The sequence below is a fragment of the Lissotriton helveticus genome, chromosome 11 (assembly GCF_964261635.1).
Source record: "Lissotriton helveticus chromosome 11, aLisHel1.1, whole genome shotgun sequence".
In the NCBI taxonomy this organism is placed as follows: domain Eukaryota; kingdom Metazoa; phylum Chordata; class Amphibia; order Caudata; family Salamandridae; genus Lissotriton; species Lissotriton helveticus.
Genome location: NC_136072.1, coordinates 434121317 through 434145778, shown reverse-complemented (window position 1 = coordinate 434145778; position 24462 = coordinate 434121317).

The window sequence follows — 24462 nt, the reverse complement described above, 5'->3', positions numbered from 1 at the left end:
TCTGCTAACTGGTAGCTCAGGGGAAACTCAAGGTCGCACCTGCCTTCTTTGCGGGATGTGCACATTCTCACAAAGGCTGTTCCTGTCCTCCCTGGCTCGAGATAGACTAGGAGGCACCCGGCTGACCTGCTCCCGGAATAGTTTAGGCTCAGGATACTAACAATCAATTGTGCCATATATGGGTATTCCTCTTGGCCCACTGACAAACTGTGTTTTTCCTTGTAAGGTGTCATCTTAAATGTATGAAACGTATATATGCTCTGTACTTTGAATATGATGGCAGTCTCCTCTGCGCACCTCCGAGGTCGTGTAGACTGGGGCTCCCCTGTCAGGGTCTCTGTTTGTTGAATAAACGATTGAACCTTCTCCGTTGCCGACTGAATTACTATTTGTCCTTAGTAATATATGGGTTACTTGTAAGTGTGGCCCGTTAAGATAATTTTGATCCCAACAGGGGACTGTTGTTCAAATGGGGATGGAAGATTTTGATGTTTCTTGGTATGGCTTTAGCGATCCTTTTCTCGTGTTGCCAGTGTGGTCTCGCCATTTGTGGCCTTTGTGCTAAAATCTGTGTGAGAAGACCAGTCCTGAGAGAAGTAAAGGATAATAAGATGATGTTACAGCAACACCTTGATGACCTGATGAGAATAGATATAGACCTGGATTCAGATTGACGTGGGTTTAGGTCATTGCCTACGTAATGGCAAAAGGAGGGTCTGAGGTTCCGTGGTTTTCGGGACCGGACTCCATTTTGTTTGAGTTGTTCGTGACGCCATGTTTGGGTTGCCCTCACGTAGGCCGTAGAGGTAAACGAACGAACAAAGTTGCATGGACCTCGTTGTTCATGTATGCATTAACAGGCCCTTTTTGACTTACGAGTGAATTGCAAGACGCTGACCCCGTCACCTGAAACTGTCCGTTTGCTCTAGCTGATCGTTGTCTGAGCCTGCCAATCAAAGTTCAGGAGATCGTTAACTTTAGTTTCCTTGCACATATCTTATCCTATTCAGCATCTGAATTGTTCCTTTTCTTACGACTTTTCATTACATGGGTAGTGCTTTCAATTATGGGTTTGTCCGACTTGTGGAAATTGAATTTGTGACATTCCTAATAATTAACTTGTGGGTTGGTACGATGTAAAGTGAGCTTTTTTGAATGTAATATTGTGTGTGAAAATGTATTTCGTTGGTCAGAATTTGCCGCAGTGGATGTGCATTCGTAATTAATTGTAAACAGCATAAAAAGTGATGTCTTGCTCTACGAAAATTGAGCAGTCTCCTGAGTTGTACACCGTGTTGTATCGCTTGGTTTACTGTTACTAGCTGCAGCTAATAAATTTGATCTCTGACGCCACCCAGAAGTATTCCGTGTCTCTGTATACCAAGACAGGTGAACTCGAAGACTTCGGGTGTGTCCCTGGCACCGCTGGGTTCTAAGAAAACCCGGTTCTTCAGGCAGAGAGGCAGGGGCGTGACGCTTTGGTGAGGGCGACCGCCCTGGGAAAACCCTCGCCAATCTCCTTCGCCCGCCTCGGGCTACATCCTTCATCACCGCCCTCCAGGATGGCGGCCCTGATCGAACCATCTCCCCTGAAGAAATGAAGGGGCACTTTACTGCATTCTACACACACCTCTTCACAGCCGGATCTGTACCCACGTGTGAGATCCTTGACCAATATTTTGACACCGTCCAGCTTCTATGGCTCGGCAATTCCCGTCGAGAATTCCTTGACTAGCCCTTCTCCAAAAAGGAAATTCTAGCTGCGATTAATGGCATGCCAGGTGACAAGGCTCCTGGCTCGGACGGCCTACCGGCTTCCTTTTACAAGGCCTTCGCCCCTATTTTGGTCCCTCAATTAGCCGCCAGGTCAGTTTCCCCATCGCTTCCAAAGGCCTTACTCACTTTACTCCTTAAGCCTATTGTCCCTTGTCGCTCATTAATACGGACAATAACATTTTTGCCATACTATTCTCATTCTTCCCCTCATTCCGCTAATTGCTCGCCCGGACCAGTCCGGTTTCATCCCTGGCCGCGCGACTTCCCACAATCTCCGGACCATCTTCTATGTCCTCCATCAAATAAAGCCAGCGCTCCCGGCAGTGGCCGCCCTGCTCGACGCCACCTAAGCCTTCCATACCTTAGAGTGGTAGTTCCAGTTTTATCTCCTCCCCCGCTTAGGCTTTAGACCGGTCTTTATACGTAAAGTGTTACTCTTTTATACCCTTCCCACCGCCCGTCTCCGGATTAACGGCCAGATTTCCATCGGGCGTGGTACTCGGCAGTGGTGTCCACTGTCACCCATGCTATTTGCCTTCGCAATGGAATCCCTTGCGGCTCGACTCCACCAACATCATACCCAAAGGAGCATTGCCTTTGTGGCTTGCGCTCTACTTGTCTCAATGTATGCGGACGATGTTACTCTGTACGTCCGCAACCCTCAGGAAAACTTCAGCCCGCTGGTTCGTGAGGTGATACGCTTTGGCGGTTACTCCGGCATCCAGATAAACTGGAACAAGTCTGTGCTATTCCCCCTCACCGATGCCATGGTACCCTTTGACCCAGACTATCCCTTTGTGTGGGTGTCCGACCCCACTAGATACATAGGTATCTGGCTGAGCACGGACATTAATGAACTTTGGAGGGCTAACTTTGGTCGCATGGTGGACTGGTTTGAGTCCAAGATCGCCCTTTGGAGCAAGTTGCCACTATCTCTCGCCGGACGCATTGCCATTGCCAAAATGGGGGTGCTCCTGAAGTTATGATATTTGTTTGTCAATATCCCCATACCTCTTTCCGCCCACTTTTCCCGTAAAGTTCTCTCTTTTCTAATCACTCTGATCTGGGCCGGTCGCCAACCTAGGATTGCATACAATATTCTTACCCTCCCAATATCGCGCGGCGGGCTTGGCGCTCCCTCTCTACGCCTTAAGTGCCCTGGCCAGTTTTCTTCACTTCTGGCTCCACCCCACTCTATTCCAACCTCACAACATGGTGGAAGCTGACTTAGCCGCCCCCTGACCGCTCATGCTGAGATCGATACTCTTGAGACTTTACGCTGGGTCTGGGAAGGGCTCCGTAAAATTTCAGGTTCTGACACGCTTTCCGTGGATACGATGCCAATCACTCATCACCCGGCCTTCCCTCCTCTCCAATCTTCTGGGATGGTTAAACCTCTCACCTGTCTGGGGCTCTCTACAATGTCTGATCTCCACCCTGGTGGCACATTCTTCGCACCTGCTCCTAATTCCGGCCCCATGGATACCCTGCTTTACTATCACCTCAGGGCAGTCTGCAGGAAACTTTACCCCTCGTTTCCCCACCCTCCCCCTATGTTGGCCACTCTCGACCTCCTCAACACGTTCCCCTCCCCAAAGTAGCTGGTCACTAAAATCTACGCTCTTACTCTTGCGGCGTCTTCCATCTCCACTGACTGGGCGCGCGTGGCGTGGGGCGAGGACCTAGGCGTTGAAATGCCCAAGCCGACTGGCTGTATTGTTGTACTCAGATGAAACGTCTATCCCCTAACTATCGCCTGCACCGTATTCACCTTTAAGTATTTACATAGGCTCTTTCTGACTCCCGTCCAACTGCACAAGATGGGAATCATTGCCAACAATAGATGCCTGCGCTGATCCGCACCTGCTGCTGACTTCTCCCACCTTGCCTGGCTGTGCCCCCTGGTCTCTGCATACTGGCGTGAGGTCTGCGCTGCTATTTCTGAGATCACCTCATCGCTGGTCCAACCCGATCCTCTGCTTTGCCTCTTAGGCTTTGTTAAATTTTGCCCAGATGTCTCACGCAGATTGATTGCCATGCTGCTGGTCCTCTCGTGGCGTAGGGTTTCCATGTGTTGGGTTTGCAAGCCTGCACCAACGGTGGCCCTTTGGCTGGAGGGTGCATCACGTTGCTAGACCCTCCTGTCTGAATTGTGGGACCATATGCCAGCCAGATCCCGCCCACTCGATATATGGGGTCCGCTCGTGTCCTACCTTCTGAGTCACGATTCCCAGCACCCTGCGACCGCTCCTGCGCTCCCCGCCGGCTCTCCGCCAGCGGCAGGCGCTGGTGAAGGTCAATGAGCTGCTTCCTTCCGACTTTCACCCCCCCTCTGCTCCTCCAGCCTCCCCCTCTCCACACATTGTGCCTTTTTTATTTTGCGATTCCCTCCACTGTTTTAGTGCTCACAAGATGTTTTTGCCTCTGTTTTGATTTTAATGATACATGTCTGAGGTAACCTTCGCTATATTTTATTGCATAAATGTGCATGTTGATTTGACATGGTGTAATTTTGTAACTTTGTTGTGCTAACTTCTCAATAAAGGTTTTTGGGAAAAAATTGGAAAAAAAATTTTGATCTCGAAAAAACACAGAAAGTCAATAGTTATGTTTCGCAGAACTAACTATAACATGTGCCCCCACCATGCACTGCTTATGACCTCACATATTACATTACTTATGACATGTTCTAGGACATCATTTATGACATAACTGATGACATCTCAAATGACATCATTAATGACATCATCCAAGCTTCTTCGATACACATTGCTCTATAAATGGGCATGACATTAGAGCTACAAAAGTAAGTGCAAAATAGCTCAGAATAATGAAGTATTATTACTGCTATCATACTTACAACCCTCATAGGTGAAGCAAGCTTGTGTTATATGCAACACTGACCCAATACCATACACTTCATGGGCAGCCGAGTTCATGTTAAATATCAAACACAGATAAAAGGGTGACCTGTACTGCACATGATGTACAATCCGTATACAGGTGTTCATGAAAAACATAAGGTCCTCCAGATACTCAAGCCATGTCAGATAACTATTACCTACTATGGACGGTCTTTACCTGTATCAAACCCCTATCATTCCATGAACCTACATTGAGAAATGAAGTGCCTATGAGTAGAAAAGTGGATACTGTATTAAAAGTGTTTACTCTATGGAGAGAGTTTACTCTGTACCACACTGTTTGCAGACAGTGAAACTCTCATGAGAAATACAGCACGGATTATTTAAAAGTATATACTAAGACCAGGCTACACTCTGCAAAACTTGTCCAAAGAAAGACTATTCACTTAAAACAACCCTGGTTTGAAGGTGCTAAAGATCATAATTCAAGTAGCCTTCATTCTGTATAGAAAACTTTACAGCTAACCCATCTTCTAAATTAAACCTAGCACATTTACATAGGTTAGTACCAGGTATACACAGTCTTCTATGTTATTGAGAAATAGTCATGCTGAGACGATTCTATATAATAACGCAAGGCTGCTCTCTATATTTAGTATCTAGTATGTAAAATATTTTCCATGCTGGAAACGTTTCTGCAGAGCCAAAAAACGTGTGTAGAACATGCTTAACACAAGTTGTCAACTATCACCCACACACAGGGATACTCTTCAATACAAAAATGTATAATGTCCTATTACTTACCGGTAATCTTCATTACTCCTGGTCCCGTTGTCCTCGTCCCCTTCATAACAAATGAGATAGTCCCATCTCCTGCACAGAAAAAAGAAAGAAGGAATGCTGGACCTACCCCTCCCCCTCCCTCTGGGGTACATAGGCGTACAGGTACCAGCATTCCCCCTGACAATACCAAGCACAGATGAAGGCCAGCAAGTCAGGGAGGGAGGGAGGGAAGCCATGAAGGGGACGAGGACAACGGGACCAGGAGTAATGAAGATTACCGGTAAGTAATAGGACATTACCCCCAGGTCCCTCTAGTACTCGTCCCCTTCATAACAAATGAGAATATCCAAGCAGAAGCCGGCCATTATCAACATCATCAACAATAAACCACCAAAACCAACCGAAAAGCAAAAAGGTCAGGGATTTATTGAACAGAAAACACAATAAATTTAGGAGCACACAGCATTTAGTATACCCAAACTAAAATTAACGTCATCCCCCAACAAATTCTGAAGGTGATAATGCCGAATAAAGGTATTAGAGGACATCCAAGTGGCCGCCCGACAGATCTCAGAAAGAGGGACACCACCAACCTCTGCCAGGAAGCCGCCATCCCACGGGTAGACCTCCCCTGAACCCCCAAAGGAGGAGGAGACCCAGAAAGAGAGTAAGCAAAAGCAATGACCTGCTTCAGCCAGCGACCATTAGAGGCAGAAGAAGCTTTCCCCCCCACAAGAGGAAACACCAAAAGAAACAAAAAGGGAATCATATTTCCGAAAACCTGCAGTGCGGTCCAAGTAAACACGCAACGCCCTGCAAACATCCAACAAAGACCAAGGAGATTCCCCAGGAGAGTCCAGAGCAGAACCCAATGCAGGCAACACCAACTCCTGAGACCGATGAAACTGGGAGGAAACTTTCGGAACAAAAGCAGAATCCAAAGGGAGAACCACCCCATTCTCGGAAAAGGACAGAAAAGGCTCCCGGGCCATCAAGGCCCCCAACTCCCCCAGGCGACGGGCAGAAGTAATAGCCACAAGAAATTCCACCTTGAGAGTCACAAACTTAACGTCCACCTCCGACAGAGGTTCAAACGGAGGGGACACCAAAGCCCTAAGAACTAAGGGCAGATCCCACGAAGGAAAAGAAGGATGCACCACCGGACGAGATAGAGAAAAACTCCGAAGGAGACGTGAAACCAAATCCTCAGCATCAGACAAATTCCCCCAAGGGGAATGAAAAGCCCGAACAGCAGCCCACTGAGCTCTCTAAGTGGAAACCGCCAAACCCTTCTCAAAACCTTCCCAAAGGAACTGCAGCACCACCTGCAAAGAGCACTCCAGAGGGGACAAATCCAGAGCCACACACCAACGACGAAAATTACCCCAATGGCGGTCATAGGATTTGAGTATAGATGGGTGACAGGAACCCTGAAGAGCCACAGCTAAATGCTCAGGGAAACCCCTCCGACGCCACCCTTCAGACGCAACCTCAGAAGAGTCAGCGATGGAGCTGACCGCAGGGAGGAAGGAGACAGAGGAAGAAACCAGGGACCCTGCACAGCCAACAACCGAAGAGTCGGAAACCAAGGACTCCGAGGCCAAAACGGAACCACAAAGACCACTTCCCGATCCTCCCGACACAGGTGGGCCAAAAACCGGGAATCAGTGCCAGAGGAGGGAAGGCATAGAGAAGCCTGGACAGCCAGGGAATCGACAGGGTATCCACCCCCCAGCAACCCTCCTGATGACCCCGAGAACAGAACCGGGGCAGCTGGGCATTGAAGCAAAGAGGTCGAGAAAGGGAAGACCAAACCTCCTGCACACAAGACGAAAAGCCACAGGAGTCAGAGACAACTCCGGGGAGGTGGGGAAACAACGGCTGAGGGCATCCGCCACCCCATTGTCCACACCCCGAATATGAACAGCAGACAGAGACAACAGACAGCCCTCCGCCTAACAGAAAAGAGGAATCACCACCCCGTTCAGGGAGGTGGAGCGAACCCCCCCCCATGACGATTCAAGTAGGCAACCGTCACCGTGTTGTCCGACCGCACCACAACACGGTGACCGAGCAACTGAACCCGAAAACCCATCACAGCCTGGAACACAGCCGACAGTTCCCTCCAATTGGACGAACGACGACTCTCCGGAAGGGACCAACGACCCTGAAGGGACAGGGCACCCAGGATCGCACCCCACCCAAAAGAACTGGCATCCGTGGTCAGAACGACCGGGGGAGACGGTTGCAGAGGCAGACCCTATAAAAGACGATCCGACACAGTCCACCAAAGAAGGGCAGGGAGGACCAAAGGGGACACAGGAAGAAGACAATCCAGCTCCCGAGACACAGGATCCCAACGAGACAGAAGGTACAACCAGAGAGGATGGAAGTGAATACGAGTCCAAGCCACAGTAAACACTGTCGCCGCCCTGAGACCCAGAATGCGCAACCAGAGGCGAACTGGAAAGGAACCACCCCGCAAGACCTACTGAGCCAGGGACACCAACGTTAAGACCCGAGGCACGGGCAGAAACACCCTGCAGAGATCGGTCCGAAACCTGGCCCAAAGAAAACCAAGTCCTGGGAGGGTGACAGCTGACACTTGGGAAGATTCAGAAGGAACCTGTGATCCCTCAACACAGAACACACCACCTCCTGAGCCTCCAACAACAGAGAACGAGTCAGAGCATGGATCAACCAGTCGTCGAGGTAAGGGTACACCATGAGCCCCCGAAGATGTAACCGCCACCACTGGAGCCACAACTTTGGTAAACACTCATGAAGCAGACCTCAGGCGGAAAGGCAGGACCTGAAACTGAAAATGACGCCCCTGAACACAAAACCTCAGGAAGCGACGCGAGCGGGGATGAATCGGGACATGGTAGTAAGCATCCTGAAGGTCGAGGGTACACATGAAATGGCCTGGAAGCACCAATGGAATCACCCTCTGAAGAGTCTCCATGCGAAAAGGCAGACGAAGCGCCCACTTGTTCAGGGACTTCAAATCCAGGACCATGCGAAACCCCCCTGTCACCTTGGCAACCAGGAAAATCCGAGCGTAATACCCCAGCCCGACTTCCAGAGGAGGGACCACCTGAATCGCACCCTTCCGAAGAAGAGCATCGATCCCCAGAGACAGCTCGGACCTTTTGGACACACATGACGGCCAAGGAGTTGGACGAACCCCTGAGTCCGGAGGAGGACAGGAGAACTCTATCACATGACCCATGCGAATGATGTCCAACACTCAAGCGTCTGGACAAGACCTCACCCAGGCCGGAAGGAAGAACCGCAGCCGACCTCCTACCAATGATCCTTGAACTCCAGCCATATAGTCAGGTATGAGACTTTTGAGGGGGGGGATTTAGCCTTCCTATCCCGGCCACGACCGGAAGAAAACCTTCCCTGACCTCCAGAAAACTGCCTACGAGAAGAAGGATGGAAAAAAGACTTGGGTTTAGAGGAAACAGAAACAGAAAAGGCCTGCTTAAAAGAAGAAGAATGCTTCTTCTCCTTAAACAACTTATGCAATTTATCCTCTAATTCCTCCCCAAACATCATTGTGCCCTTGAAAGGCAGACGCAAAGCGCAAGCCTTCTGAGCAGAGTCCGTCTTCCAGTCCAGCAACACAAGATTGCGACGGGCAGCCACACATGCCCCACTGGAATGGGCAGAGGCCCGCACCACATCGAGAGACACATCCAAGAGGAACTCCACTTGCCGCTCAATATGCTCTAGAAGACTGGAACAGTAAGTAGCATCATCCATAGACTGGTAAAGGGACTTCAGATCCGAAAGCAATGACTGCGAAACATAAGCCCCGTAAATGCCTGCCCTCAAAGCCAAATGGGAACCAGAATACACCTTCTTGAGGGAGGAATCAACCTTTTTATCTACAGGATCCTTCAGCACCGCATCCTCTGCCAAGGAAGTGCGACGCACCAGACTGGCCACAAAGGAATCAATAGGAATGGAATCCTGCAAATCAGCAGCCATTTCCTGCAAAGGGTACAGTTAGCCATAAAACGGGGCAGCAAGATCCGATCGGGATCCACTTACTCCCTCTGCAGCACATCTTTAATGAAAGGATGAATAGGCACATCAACAGTGGCAGAGCTCTGAAACTGGCGCAATAAGAGACCACCAGACGTACTTGGAGACTCATCATCTGGAAACCCCATGTTAGATTTGACGTGCTTCAGCAGCCCAGCCAACATGTCCTTGTTGATGTACTTTCCCTTATGTTCTGAGTCTCCCAACCCCTCAGCCTCGCCATCAGAAGAACCAGAAGACACCGGACCGGTGCCCTTAGACCAAGCACCATCACCACCCATCTCGACAAGAGTCTCTCTAATTAGACGCTTAAGCCTGGCATCACTGGACTCCCTGCGCCGCCGAGACCTGGCAGGAGAAGGGGAGGAGGAATCAGAGGAAGAGGAGCGCTCCCGATGGCGGCTCTTCCTCGTATGCTTTCCTATGATGGCAGGACACAAGCCACACAGCCAACAAGGAACCGAAAGGGGAAAAAAAAGCACCAGTGTCCCTCGAAGTAGTAGCTGTAAAAAATGACAGATGTAGCAGAAGACACTGAACACAGCAAAAAAACGATATGCGGTACTCAACCGAGCGGGCTCCTAAATCTCAAAGTGAAGGAGCCCGCCTCGGAACGCCTTATTTCCGCTTCGCCAACCCAGGAAGACAGGCAACACCACCCGGAAGGCAGAACCAAGCAACCCGCCTTCCGATGGCCAACACCGGCGTGCCCTCCCCTGGCAAAGCCCGGCAGAACCAGGAGGGACATCCAGAAGACCCCAACCATATTCGGCAGCAAAACGGGGCCTGAACCACACCCCCCCAAGCCCGGCAGGGAGGGTGAGGAACCGGAATACATGAGGACACTCCCCAGCAGCACCCACATGAGTGAAATCCACAACAGGAGTAGGAAGCTCCAGCAAAGTTCTCTCTCCGTATAGGCAGAGACAGAAAAAAGAACAGGAGGAATGCTGGGACCTGTACGCTTATGCACTCCCAGAGGGAGGGGGAGGGGTAGGTCCAGCATTCCTTCTTTCTTTTTTCTGTGCAGGAGATGGGACTATCTCATTTGTTATGAAGGGGACAAGGACTAGAGGGACCTGGGGGTAATGTGTTCCATACCTCTACACACTTATGATGCTTTAGGAGCACATACGTTTTGTAAACACTTACACCCATTAGCTGGACACAGGCTATACAATATTAGGTAGAAAAGTAATATGGTAGTTACCCACCAGTATTTAAACTATAAAATAAACCCACACCATCTTTGGATGATGCCATCAGTGATGCCATCAATTATGTAATTTGAGATGTCATCAGTCATGTCATAAATGATGTTAAAGAACGTGTCATAGTTGATGTATTAGGTGAGACCATAAGCAGTGCATGGCGGAGGCGCAAGTTATAGTTAGCTCTACTAACTATAGCTGGTGAATGTTTGTGTTTATTTCAGTTTAAAAAGTTAATGTTGTAACTGAGATATTCACCTAACTATAACGTCACTTTAACCTTTGATTTGTTCAGTGAATTTTTATGTTTTTTTTTAAGCAAAGTAATATTTTATTACCATAAAGTCAACCCCTCACTTTGCATGGCCTCCAGTCATGCGCAGTGGGGGGTTGGTAGCAGGGCCAGGCTTATAGCAAAACCCTGCCACAAAGTCCCCACAGACAGCCAACCCCATGCCGCACACAGCCTTTGGCATGCACAGCATAGGGTTGACCTTCTGGCCCCAGGGACCCCATCCCAAAGTAAAAATATTTTAGGGGAGAGGGTATACAGCCCCCCTCCCCAACCCTTTACTGGCACCAGAGACTACATTCCTTGGGGCTGGTTCCAATACAAACAGGAGTTGGGCAGCGTGGCCCCCTTCCCCAAGCCTTAACAGGCCCAAGGCACCCCATCCTAGGAGGCCAAATACAACTAAAGGGGGGGCGTGCAGAACCCCTCCCCGTGCCTTCTTTGGAACCCCATACTCTGGGGTCAACTTCTATGGGGAAGGGGGCGTGTAGCCCCCCCCCATCCCCTGAGCCCAAACCAATAAAAAAGAGGAGGGAGCCTTATGCCCCCCCTTCTTTCCAAGACTTTATATGCCCTGGGGACCCCACTCCGAGCCCTTTTTTGTTTAAAAGAAGAAGGGGACGGCACAGCCCATGTTCCAAAGCCTTATCAGGCATCAGGGACACACCCCCCAATTCTCTTAGACAGAGTAATTAATAAAGGGAAGGGGCACGTGGCCCCGCTCACTGAGCCTACTTAGGCCCCAGGGACCTCATTACCCGGGGCCAAAATGTAACTAAAAGAGGAGAGGGACATCATTTTAATTGAAGCACATTGCCAGGACGCGCTTACCTTTGGTCGGCCACTTCGTGCATTGAAACCGGACCTCGCCGCACCCGCTCCGTGGGTGCCGCATCGTCGGAGTTCGAGAGGGGCACCTGACTGGCTCATCTACCGGGGGCAGAACAAACCTAGGCTGAGGGCTGCAGGGCTGCGAGCGTGGCAGGGACTCCATTACCCAAGAGTCCCTGCGAGACCGTTAACAACTTCCGGTCCGCTCTCCCTGTTGGCCCGCCCATCGGAGGGCTTTTTAAACCCCTTCCTGCACTTCCATCATTGGGACATCATTTTAATTGCTGAAGCGCATTGCCAGGATGCGTTTACCTTTGGTCGGCCACTTCGTGCATTGAAACCGGACCTCGCCGCACCCGCTCCGCGGGTGCCGCATCGTCGGAGTTCAAGAGGGGCAGCTGACTGGCTCATCTACCGGGGGCAGAACAAACCTAGGCTGAGGGCTGCAGGGCTGCGAGCGTGGCAGGGACTCCATTACCCAGGAGTCCCTGCGAGACCGTTAACAACTTCCGGTCCGCTCTCCCTGTTGGCCCGCCCACCGCCCTCAACGTTTACTATAACTGGGTTTACTTCTCCCGCAGCGCGGGACGCAGCCCGGGGCAAAGACCGGGCTAAGAGCGAGCCGTTTGAGGCCGTTCGAGTACGGCAGAATCCGGCACGGGCCCACCCCCCCTGGCCGTTAGGAAGCATCTAAGGTAGGCGGTCCACCTTACCTTACAATCTTTTGCTTCTTGGTATTGTGGGGACGGACTAAAAAGTAACTGTGTGGACTTCCACTTACATCCCACAATGCCTTTAAGGTCAGGTAAAGAACGCACAGTTCAAATCCAAACTACAAAGGGAGTCGTATCAGGCCCACTTGACGCTTTCATCACACGGGCCTCGGGGATATTGGAGAAGGAAATTGCCATGGTTGAAAAAAGACTCTCGCTTGACCTTATTAGTGGTAAGCGTTCATCGCTGGGTGGATTAGCCACCATCACCAGCCCCGTAGCACATGCCGCTTTTAATTGTGTCCAAACTTCTTCCACGGATACCATCGTCCATTTGGAAAGTGTGGGGGAGAGCCCAACTGTTCGTATCTTGGAGGAAGATGCGTACAGCATGGATGACTCAGAAACTAGCCAGGGGGATGACCTACAGACTAGCGGAGGACTTGACCCTAGTCAGATATCTGGTTACTTACCCCTTAACGCCTCTAACATCGTTGCAACCATAGATTCCCTAAGTATAGACGGTACTTCTAGAAAGAGAAAACAAGATTCAAGACTTTCGGGGGGTAGAGAACGTAAGATCCCAAAAACAAAAGATATTACAGACAAAGTGAGCCTGGGACCTGAGCATCTTTTAGACACACAAATTCCCCCTGTATTTTCTAATGTGTTGTGCCCCTCCCTCACCGCCTTGGGCTCTTCGAACCCCTGCCCTATGTGCCTTAACAGTGATGAAATCCTGTTAGTAAAAATGGAGGCCATGTTTAAAACCTTATTACTACCCGTCCTGGAGCGGACAAGGTTAATGACCTCGAAAATAGACAGCATGGAGGCAGTAGTTAACTCAAACCAGGCCATGTTACAAAAACTAACTGGCACTAGTCGTATAGGAGTTAGCAAAACACTAACAGCCCCGAAGATCTCAGGCACAAGTAATATCCCTGTGGCCATCCTTGCCCATAACAAAACACCAGGGTTAGACACCAATATGACCATAGGGGGTGGGAAGCCAAAAGCTATATCCTCTAAGTCATCCGCGAGTACCCTAACACAGGCATCTAATATGAAGGTTACTGATGAACACAACTCTTCTAGGCCTCAAAGTACTAGGCCACCCCTACAAGTAAAACCCAATCCTGCTCCCCCCCGTCTCCCACTACACGGAGATATAACTGGCCAGCGCAGGAACACTAACCAAAGGGAGGGGAGGCATAGAAGGTTTACCACTCCCCGTGCCGATCTTCCGGTCGAAGCAACACGACATACAATAGTTTTAACAGGTGTTGCTCCATTAAAACCTGGCAGTAAGGAGTCGTATGGGGACCTCCGTAATAAAGTAATTTTCTGGTTAAATAAAAACCGACCCCTACCCCCCTCCTCACCCACTGAAATTTTACTTGTAAGGAGAGTGGACTGGGTGGGCCATGGCACTAAGGATCTGGAGGGAGATTGTATCTTGACCCATGGGTGGTAGATACCATTCGAAGAGAAGCTAGGTTTGCTAGACAGGGGGATGTCCAAACACTGGGCCTATCGTATTTTTATCCTCATCGTATTTTTATCCTCATAGGCATAGACCCCTTCAACCATATTCCAACTTTGGCCAGCCCCCAGTTACAAGATACCCTTTGGAAATAACTCCCCTTGACTGCCAACGCCCATTCCTTTTCAACCACTTTGGCCCCCTCTCCGACCTTGAGGCCATAGATTGACTTCATACAACACCCTATGAGTCTTCCCCTGCTGAAGTAGTTGGTCATGAGCCGATAAGGTGGAGTAGGGAGACTCCGCACCTAATCGATAACTTAGATGCAGTTAGGGGAGGTCTAGCCACAAGGGAGTCTATTTTACCAGCAACCAAACCCGATTCAGAGGCTATGACGAGTGGGGATTCTATGGATAATCTTAGGCTCATGGAGAATAGGAGGGTTAGAGGGTACAATCAGGTACTTACTGCAGTCTCTACTTTACAACACTCCCCTGCGGTTTCTGTCTTAGACAACTTGAAAATACTATCCTGGAATATCGCAGGGATTAAGGCCCGCATGCTTTCTGAAGATTGGATGGAGTTTGTGGACAAATTTGACACTATACTACTCCAAGAAACCTGGGCATCTGAGCCAGTTTTCAAGCTGGGCTATGTTAATTTCTTTAAACCCGCGATTAAAGGGGGCAAAGGGCGTGCCTCAGGTGGCTTATTGATATGGGTGAAGCAGTCAATGGGTCTTTATCCAACAGAGCTACCTGTCCAGAACCCGGCTCTCCTTATAATTATACTGAGCAAGGCTACCCAACGGGATTTGCTTATTTTCAACATATATGCTAGGGGTATGCCCGGTGGTCGTAGCCCCCCGTTGTTGAATGTCATAGATCACAAGCTTGCTGAAATGGGTAGTGGGAATGTTACCCTCTTAGCAGGAGATTTAAACTGCACCATTGAGCCATTGTATGATATAGGGGACAGTTGGGGTTCGGCCGAGGATGCTGCTTGGGACATTCCTGATTTGATGGTCGATAAACCGGTCAAAGCGACCGAGGCGGCAGTGAACTGGATGGGTCTTTGTCTAAATAGGGGACTCCGGGCTTGCAATGGCCGCACAAGATCGGACAAAGGAGCCAACTGTACTTTTGATAATGGCCTAAGGCGTAGCCGCATTGACTATGTTCTGTTAAAATTAGATTACTGGCCCCTATTAGTGGACATGGTAGTAATTCAGCGCCCAGAAAGTGACCATAACCCCCTGTCGATCCTGTTGAAATTGCCAGATATAAAGAGACTAGTGGAGTCCACCATTTCACAAACAGGGGATGTTTTGTTAACTAATGATAGGAGGAGGTTGAAATGGTCCAGGGTTGTGGAGGACGAAACCTTATGGGTCAATGTTAACACAGTGGCTAATAATGTGTGCAATGAAATGTTAAAGATTGACCTGTTGGGAGGAAGTCCGGAATTGGCAAATAATGTTATTAATCTCCACACTAGCTGTTTCGACCATCTAAAGTCCCTACTCTCTCTCCCTTGTCGGAGTGCTCCCACCAAAGCCAACTCCCACCACCAGAAATGGTATAACAAAAAATGCAGGGAGGCCCATTCAGATCTCATTAAAACTATCAAATCTCGTGACATGGGCGCAGTTAAAGTGGCTAGGTTACGTTATAGAAAAACCCAGTGGGAATCTAAACGGGAGTGGGAGGACAGGTTCTGGTCGGATCTTTTGGATGCCTCCACTTCGAACAATCCGAAAAAGTTCTGGGATTTAGTCAAGTGGGGGAAGGATCATGTCTCGTGCACCCCGGCAAATCATGTACCCCCGGAAGAGTGGGCAACTTTCTATTCTGCCCGATTCAGAGCTGAAAATCCCAAACCTTTACAAATGTTAATGTTAATGTTAGGCACACTTTTAGAGCGCACGGCTACCCCAGAGGGTGTCCCGGCGCTTTAGCAAAGATGCCCCTAAAAACAGAAAACCAAAAGGTAAACAAACTGCAGAAACGCGGATTACTCGGTGAAGAACAGAGTCTTCAGCTCCTTCCTGAAGGCCAAGAGATTATTTGCTTTCCGGAGGGAAAGAGGGAGTGCATTCCACAGGCAAGCTGTTACGTGTTGGAAAGAGCGACCTCCCATCCGCACACGTTTGACCACAGGCACCTCCATTTTGGCCAGGTCCGCCGACCGCAAAGACCTCCGTGGCACATAGAAAGCAGTGCGCTTCCTAAGGTAGAAAGGGCCGGTCGCATGGAGAGCTTTAAACGCCAATGTGAGGAGTTTAAATTTAATTCTCTCCGCGATTGGTAGCCAGTGAAGCCTGGCTAGGAGCACTGAGGCTCTTGCTCTCCTCGGCAGGCCATAGATGGCTCTGGCCGCCGAATTCTGTATGACCTGCAACCTAGATATCAGATATTTAGGTAGGCCCGCGAAGAGCGCATTTGCATAGTCCAGGCGTGAACCCACCAACGCCTGAACTATATTCCTGCGATACTGCAAAGAGAGCAGGGGCAAAAATTTTCTAAGCATCTTGAGGATGCTAAAGCATTTCCCTGCAAGACCCAGGATGTGGGGACGAAAAGACAGATCAACGTCGAACACCACTCCAAGATTTTTTACCTGAGCTGAAGGAGCCTCAGGGGGGAACATGTCCTGGGGCCACCACGACTTCCAGTCCGAGTCTGGGGCACAGCCAAAGAAGAGCAGCTCAGACTTGTCTGAGTTGCACTTCAGGCTGTGCCGCTGGAACCACGCAAAGACTGCGCTCAAACAGTCCTTAATTCTGCCGCCGTTGAAGACCTCACCCTTCCTGCAAGTGAACAAAAGCTGGGTGTCATCAGCGTATGAGATGACCCGGGCCCCGAACGCTTCCGCTACCTCCGCTAGAGGGGCCATGTAAATGTTGAAAATGGTGGGGCTCAAGATAGATCCTTGAGGCACCCCCACCTCCAGCGCAGGCATTTCCGCCGAGAACGGCGGAGCCCAGATCACCTGTCGGCGGTCGGCAAGAAAGGATTGAAACCAGTCCAACACCGTCCCTCGCAGACCAATCTCCCTGAGTCTTGAGAGAAGGCCTGCGTGTGGGACGGTGTCGAAACGCCGCCGAAAGGTCCAACATGACCAACATCGCCCGTCCCCCCTGATCGAGTGTCTCCCTGATGGTGTCCGTGACCTCTACCAGAGCGGTCTCCGTGCTATAATTTGCACGAAAGCCGGACTGGGAGTCATGCAACAAATTGTTGCTTTCAATAAAGGTGGAAAGAGTGAGCTGAACATGTTTTTCCAACACCTTTGCCAGAGCAGGGAGGAGGGAGATCGGACGATAGTTAGCCCATTGCAGGGGGTCTAACAGAGGCTTCTTGATCAACGGCAGGATAAGTGCATGTTTCCACTGTCGTGGGACAACCCCCGAGCTCAATGAAAGATTAAACAGGGGGTTCAGCAAGCTGTTCAACGCTGGAGCCACCCTGCCCAGACATTGCGCCGGACAGGCGTCCAGTGGCGAGCCAGATTTCAGTCGTGATAGCAACTCCAGCGACGTTTCGCAGGGCAACTGAGGGAAAACAGATAATGTGGGCCCAGAGTCATCCCTACAGAGGTCTGAAGAGGCATCAGCCATACGGGAGTCCACCGATGGAAAGGTGGCCTGAATCTTTAGGATTTTGGTCACAAAAAAGTCGGCCAACTGTTTAATCCATTCCTCCGTATGTGTGTGAACAGGAGTGGCTACCACTGGGTTCACAAACTCCTTCACAACTCTAAAGAGTTCTCGGCTGACATTATCAGCCTTGTCGATTCTCTGTTCAAGATAACTCTTTTTTTCTGAGGCAATCTGTTTATAGTACGCTTTTGTCGCGTTTCTGTATTTCGTTTTCTCCACCGACTCATAATTGCGCCGCCAGCGCCTTTCCAGCTCGTGGGAAAGGCACCCCCGTTACACACCCTCGGGGAGAAACTTATTTTTTCAGAATCAGAGGCCGAGCTGGCTCTGGGCTTGACCTTGCGAGGGAAAGCTCCTGGCATGGATCTCATCCCAGCGGACCTGTTTAAATCAAATTTAGCCGTGTGGCTCCCCTATATAACCATGATCGCTAACTCATTAGCTAAAGGAGCTAGTATCCCAAAATCATGGAAGGGAGCCGAGATAATTCCAATATTTAAAAAAGGCGACAGGTCCAATCCAGGGAATTACCGCCCGATCAGTCTCATTGATTCCATACAAAAAATCATCGCCCGTATGGTCTTGGGACGGGTTCAGGGCTGGATTGAGTCTGAGGACATATTATCTCCTATGCAGGCGGGCTTCAGATCAGGTACAAGTACCATTGACCAGGTGTTCAGACTTTGTCTGATCTACTGGAAAGTGGTCTTGCTCGGTGGCGGTACCATCTTTGCTGCATTCATTGACCTGAAGTCCGCCTTCGACTTAGTGCCAAGGGACAAACTGTGGGGAGTTATGAGAAACCTGGGTTGTCCATCAGAACTACTTGACCTCATAATCAAACTCCATGAGGATAATTATGCGAGGGTGAGGTGGGGAGGCCAGGGACAAGTGACGGAAACATTTCCCGTAACTAGAGGTGTCCGTCAGGGGTGCGTCCTGGCACCAACACTCTTCCTCATATTCATTGATCAAGTGGTGAAATTTTTTATGGATACCCCCACTGATGCCCCAATGTTGGCTGGGATGAGATTTCCAATGCTCATCTTCGCCGATGACACCCTACTCCTCTCTAGAACACGTAGCGGCCTGCAGCGGGCACTGGACCGCTTCGAGTTTTGCGCCATTAACAACCTTGCGGTGAACGTGGGCAAAACAAAGTTCATGGTTTTCTCAAGAAACAATCCTGTTCGGAGCTCTGTGAGCTTGAATGGAGTTAACCTTGAGCAAGTCGAGACCATGACTTACCTGGGGGTCACCCTCGACAGCCGCTTGAGATGGAAAGATCAAATTGGCGTACAACATCTTAAGCTAGCACGGTTAACTGGCTGTCTAATAAAAGAGCAAAAGAGATCCATCACTAAGCGGGTTACCCCTGCCCTCAAGATCTATGATGCCAAAATCAGTACTGCAATCTTATATGGCGCAGATCTTTGGGGCTATATGGATCTTCTAAATCTCTTTAAAACCCAATGCAAGTTTCTACGGAACCTGGTAGGTTTACCACAGTCGTCTCCATCAATTCCCCTTTGTTTGGATCTGGGGTGCCTCCCGCTCAATGAGATGGCTAGATTTAGATTGGTGGCCCTGTGGAGGCGAATATGGACTTCTCCTGACCTGTCCCTATTCGCGAAAGAACTAGCAGAAGTCAGGTCAATTGGTGGTTCTGGAAAAATACCATGGCTCCAGGCTGTAAAAAACATCCTGGTAGATATGGGATTAGAACAACTCTGGACAGCTCCCTCCTCCAATGCCTTTCCCTCCAAACAAGAGTTTAAAGCTTTGTATTGGGCGGCTCTTCGTCAAAATCGAGTTTCGATTTCCAGCCGTACGAGCCTCACGGGCCGGTTTCTTACTTTCAAGCTAGACCTGTCCCGTGAATCTTACTGGGATGTCATTAACAAACCGCTGGACAAGAAACTCTACCACCAGTTTAGGGTAGGTGCTTTGCCTTTGAATACTTTTGTAAATAAATGGTCCACTGGTGCATCAGATCTCTGTAAAGGCTGCCCGGGTCAGAAGGAATCAGAGGGTCACTTTCTTTTTGCCTGCCCCAGTTATTTGGCGCCGCGAAACAAATGGTTAAAACCACTGTTTCAGCGTCCACCATTTAGAAAATCTGCAGATGCCATTTGGGCACTAAAGACTAACACCTCTGAGGTCTTTGTAGTTAGCCTAGCCAAATATCTGGGGTGGGCTTGGATTATCAGGTCAAAATACATGTCAAAGTTATAAGAGCCCCCCAATATTACCTCATAAGATGAAATATTTAGTTTACTGCATAAACATCCTATTGTACTGTCTGCACTTTTGCACCTAATGTATGAAATGGTGTCCTATTGATTGTCATGGTTCGCTATGAAATTATTAACTTTTTTGTTAATCAGGTTTCTCACCTTAGATGTTTAATATTCTTTTTTTTTTTTAACTTCCTTATAATCAACTCTTTTAAGGATTATTACCGTTTGGTTTACTTGGCTTGCTTTATTTGTATGTAGTCCTTGTTTACTAATGTTTTGTATTCTTCCCCTTGTACTTACTGATTTTATAAATGTATTATAATGTGTCTTTTATGATTTATCTAAATCGAAATAAAGACTTGAAACCTGAACCTGAACTAAAAGAGGAGAGGGCCATGCAGCACCTCCTCCCTGAGACTTTATAGGCCATTGGGGAACCCATACCCCAGGACCATACCTTTGTTAAGTGGATGGGCTCCACTCCCTGAGCCATTTTTGGCCCCATGGTCCCATGTCCCAGAGCCAATACATTTATTAAGGGGAGGAAGGGCACATCTCCACCCTCCCCGAGGTGGTTTTTGCCACATTAACCCCATGCCCCAGGGCCCAATGCATTTATTAAAGGAAGGGGGGCCGCAGGAGTGTGGGCAGCGACACAGAACACAAGTCTGCTCCCAGCTAGCGGGAGCATTTTTAAAGTTCCTGCTTGGCAGGAGGTTTGGAAATGTTCCCACCAGACAGAAGTAAACACTTTTCCCTGTATGCGGTTGTGTGGGCAGGGAAACTACTGTGTCCTGAGGTGGACTTCCTGGGACACAGTCAGTGATAAGGCCCTGGATATGGCATCCCAGGGGCCATTAAAGGCTCAGACAAGGGGCCACCCCTCTCTCTTTCATTTAAAGTCACCGCCCTTGGGGTTGTGTTCCCAGGCCTTTCTAAGGCTCGGAGGAGAGGGGCATGCATCCCCCCTCCCCTAAAAACATTGGGCTCTGGGGAATTGGTGCCACTGGGGCTGAAACCAGCTCAGGGAGTGGGGCTGGGTGCCTCCCTCCCCTTATTAAATACATTAGACCACAGGGGATGCATCCCTGGGCCCAAAAACAGCTTGCCCGCCTTATTAAATACATTGGGCTCCCGGGGATGGGATCCCCAAGGCCAAAAATGACTTGGGGAGAGGGGCTTCATGCTCCTCTTCGCTTAAATGTATGCCCGGTCTATTGGGACAGGGTCCGTGGGCCGTAAATAAGCTGGGGAGTGGTACCCTACTTTTGCCCCTCCCCCCCCCCCACTATATTTGAAAAATGGCAGCTGTAATTTTGTAAGCTTTTGTTTTTGACACAATCCTGCCGGACTCCCATGGGATTGCGTCCAAATTTGCTGACTTCTTTTTATTTTGGCCCCAGGGGCGTCCCCCCCCCCACCCCCATGGGGGCTAAGGGGGCAAAGTATCTATATCCTGCCCCCTTATATAATTTTTGTTTTTACTTCAGGGCAGGGGACTGAGTCCTGATGTCCTGTAATGGCTGCCAGCATCATTTTCCCTCATGTTGCTGAAAGAGAATCAGAGCGCTTGCTCCTGTGGGAGTTTGACTCCCTTGTGCGCGAGATGGCCCAAGGAGAAAAAAGCTCCCTGTACAAATCACAATGCTCTATTTTTAAACTGGCGCTTCCACTAAACATTTGCGAGACTCTTGCGGGCCCAACCCTGCAGATAGACAAATATTTTTAAACCTTAACTTCTCAAAACCTACTGAGCAGATTTACACCAAATCACAAAAAGCCCAATCTGCGGAACAAGATCTAGCTTCCTGACAAATTTGGTGCAATTGCGTTCCGCAGTTTTTGGAGTAGTGCTTTGTGAAGAAGTCAATGGAAAATGCATAGGGATTTTGCATTTTAGGACTCCCCATTTTTCTTGGCCCCCGCTTGATGGATCACCCCGAAACTTTCCATGGATATACTAGGCAAATAGGAACACTTTTTAAAGCATTTTTGTGAAGAGTTGTCAAACGGTGCGAAAGTTATTAGCAACACAAAAAACACATTTTTTTATGGAAACGTTGATCTCACTATAACAACCCAGTGGCGACCGCCACTAGGTGATATATATAGCACTACATTTTCAAATGTATAGAATATTTTTCATGATGTAAATTCATGGGTGCTGCACACTCCTACTCTTGAACTTCTCCACTGTCAGTTATCTAAATGAGCACGTGTGGAAAAATTCTATATTTTCCATAAAGCACATCTGTTAAACATAAGTTCTTGCATGTGCCAGTGGGTCCCTTACACTGAATGCTTGGAGTACTCTAAGATGGTGTACTGGTCTAACCTTCTTCCCACATAGTCTAGATCTTCTAGGTAGTTCATAAGGGCAGGGCAATTTCGTTAAAGGAAACTAGAGGAATGCAAAATTTATAATATTGTCCAAAAATCATGAGTCCTTTTTGTGTTCAGATGAACAAATGAATTTATTATTTTGTATGTACTGATCTAGTATGAAATTACACTGAGATCAAATCAGTAAAACATATATAAAACATATATGAAACGCAATTCTTTGTGGTTTAAGAGTTTTTTATATGATCCTGCTTTATTTATGATGCATATGATATAGAGATCCACTGTGGATTGCAACAGTGCGCAGAGGGCAAGCGGTTCGCTTGTTTCCATTTAGTTCATAAGGTTTGCCATCTGATTCATTAGTGCATGTCTAGACTCAGACCGTTCATCTGATCTCAAGCCTGACACCCTTTCAACCTCCATCTACCCCTGCACTTCTACAGTACACAGGTGCTATTTAGACATGGATGTTTCCGTACTAGTGGTATGAGAACTTCTGGGTGATCATAACCATGCAGCTTATCAAAGTTCCAATCAGACTAACCAGAATGAGTTCTCATTGTCTTTCTAATTCTCATTAAATTTCTCACCTACATGTTGTTGACATTAAGGCATTTTGGTTTCATTTTAGACCATTTTCCTCTTCTAACCTTCTCCTTCCTCTGAGTCTTGACTTAATTGAGTTACAACATATTTGTATTGTATTTTATTGCATTTATATAGCGCTTACTACCCCTGATGAGGCGTCAAAGCGCTTTTTTGGCGAGTAGCACGCTTCTCCGGAACCTATAAAGGATTAGTGTTGAATTAATATAGTGAAATATGAAAGTAATTTGAGTGGTGGATAGGTTAGTCAGTTACTTGGATTCAGAAGGCTAGCGGAGGGATGGAAGAGGGAAAAGGTTTGCATTTATATAGCACTTGTTAACCCGATAGGGTGTTGAAGCGCTTTTTTGGCGAGTAGCATGCTACTCCAGAACCCATAGAGGATTAGAGGTGAATTAGTATAGTGAAATATGAAAGTAATTTGAGTGGTGGATATTAGTCATTTATTTGGATTGAGAAGGGTATGGGAGGTAAGAAGAGGGGAAAAGGTTTCAATTTATATAGTGCTTGTTAGCCCTGATTGTGTGTTGAAGTGCTTTTTTGGCCCGTAGCACGCTACTCCGGAACCCATACATCAGAGAGGAACAGGAAGAATCACATGTGACAGTAGTGTGCAGAGGGAAAGATAACTCACTAAGGAGACGGCAAAATAAACCAACAGAAAAACACCACCATGAACTTTTTGAGAAGTCTTAAACAAAAGGAACAAAAAAAGCAGCTTCTGAAAGTGAAAATGAAGCCTCCCAATGTTAAGCAACTATAAGCTAACAATAAATATAGCAACAAACATGGCAGGCGATGTCTAGTAGGCGAGACCTAAAAATGCAGCAGACACCCTCTAGGTGTTTTTAGATTTAGGAATAAGCACCAAGGCAGAAAAGTGTTCCTTGGTATGAAAATGAACAATGTAATTCAGGAATTTCCAGGGTGCTCTCGGCTTCCTCCGATAGTGCTAGTGCGAACTTGTTGGTAAGTTAGGCAATTGCACGTCTTTGTCCAGTGACCATTGGAGATTTCTTTGCAGGATTTTGTACTGTCTGGTGTTGTCTACCTAGAGTACGTTGTAGACAGGCATGCCACGCTTTACTTTTAACCACTTTCGGTTCAGATGAAAACTTATTTCCTAATGAGTTTTTTGGTGCTCCCAGCAAAGGAAAAACATGAATGGGTTGATCTAGTTGCCGTTTCAGTTTGTGTATGTCCTTTGGGTGTGTGACAGGGCGGTCTTCACTTTGATCTGATCAAAAACACTGGTTAACAGGTGGATGAGCTTCTTTTCCAAACATAAGATGATGTTGTCGTCTTCTAGTGATAGCAGCGGGCACACCAAACACAGGACACAGGTTGGTGAATGCAATCTTCTTTTATTATTTGTACAAGAGCTATCATCTGCACGTCCGTCCTCTGGTCAGTCCGGGTTCTGTCTGTCCTTCCTGACCTGGTCACCTCCCTCATGACCCACAGGGTCCTAGTGTCCTCCTGTCCTGTCGCCCTATCTGTCGGGTCACGACATCTTCCCCTTTGTTGCAAACAAATGTTCATGGTACAATTCTATTGATCAATTCTGCCCCATCACCCTTTACGAGAGAGAGAGAGA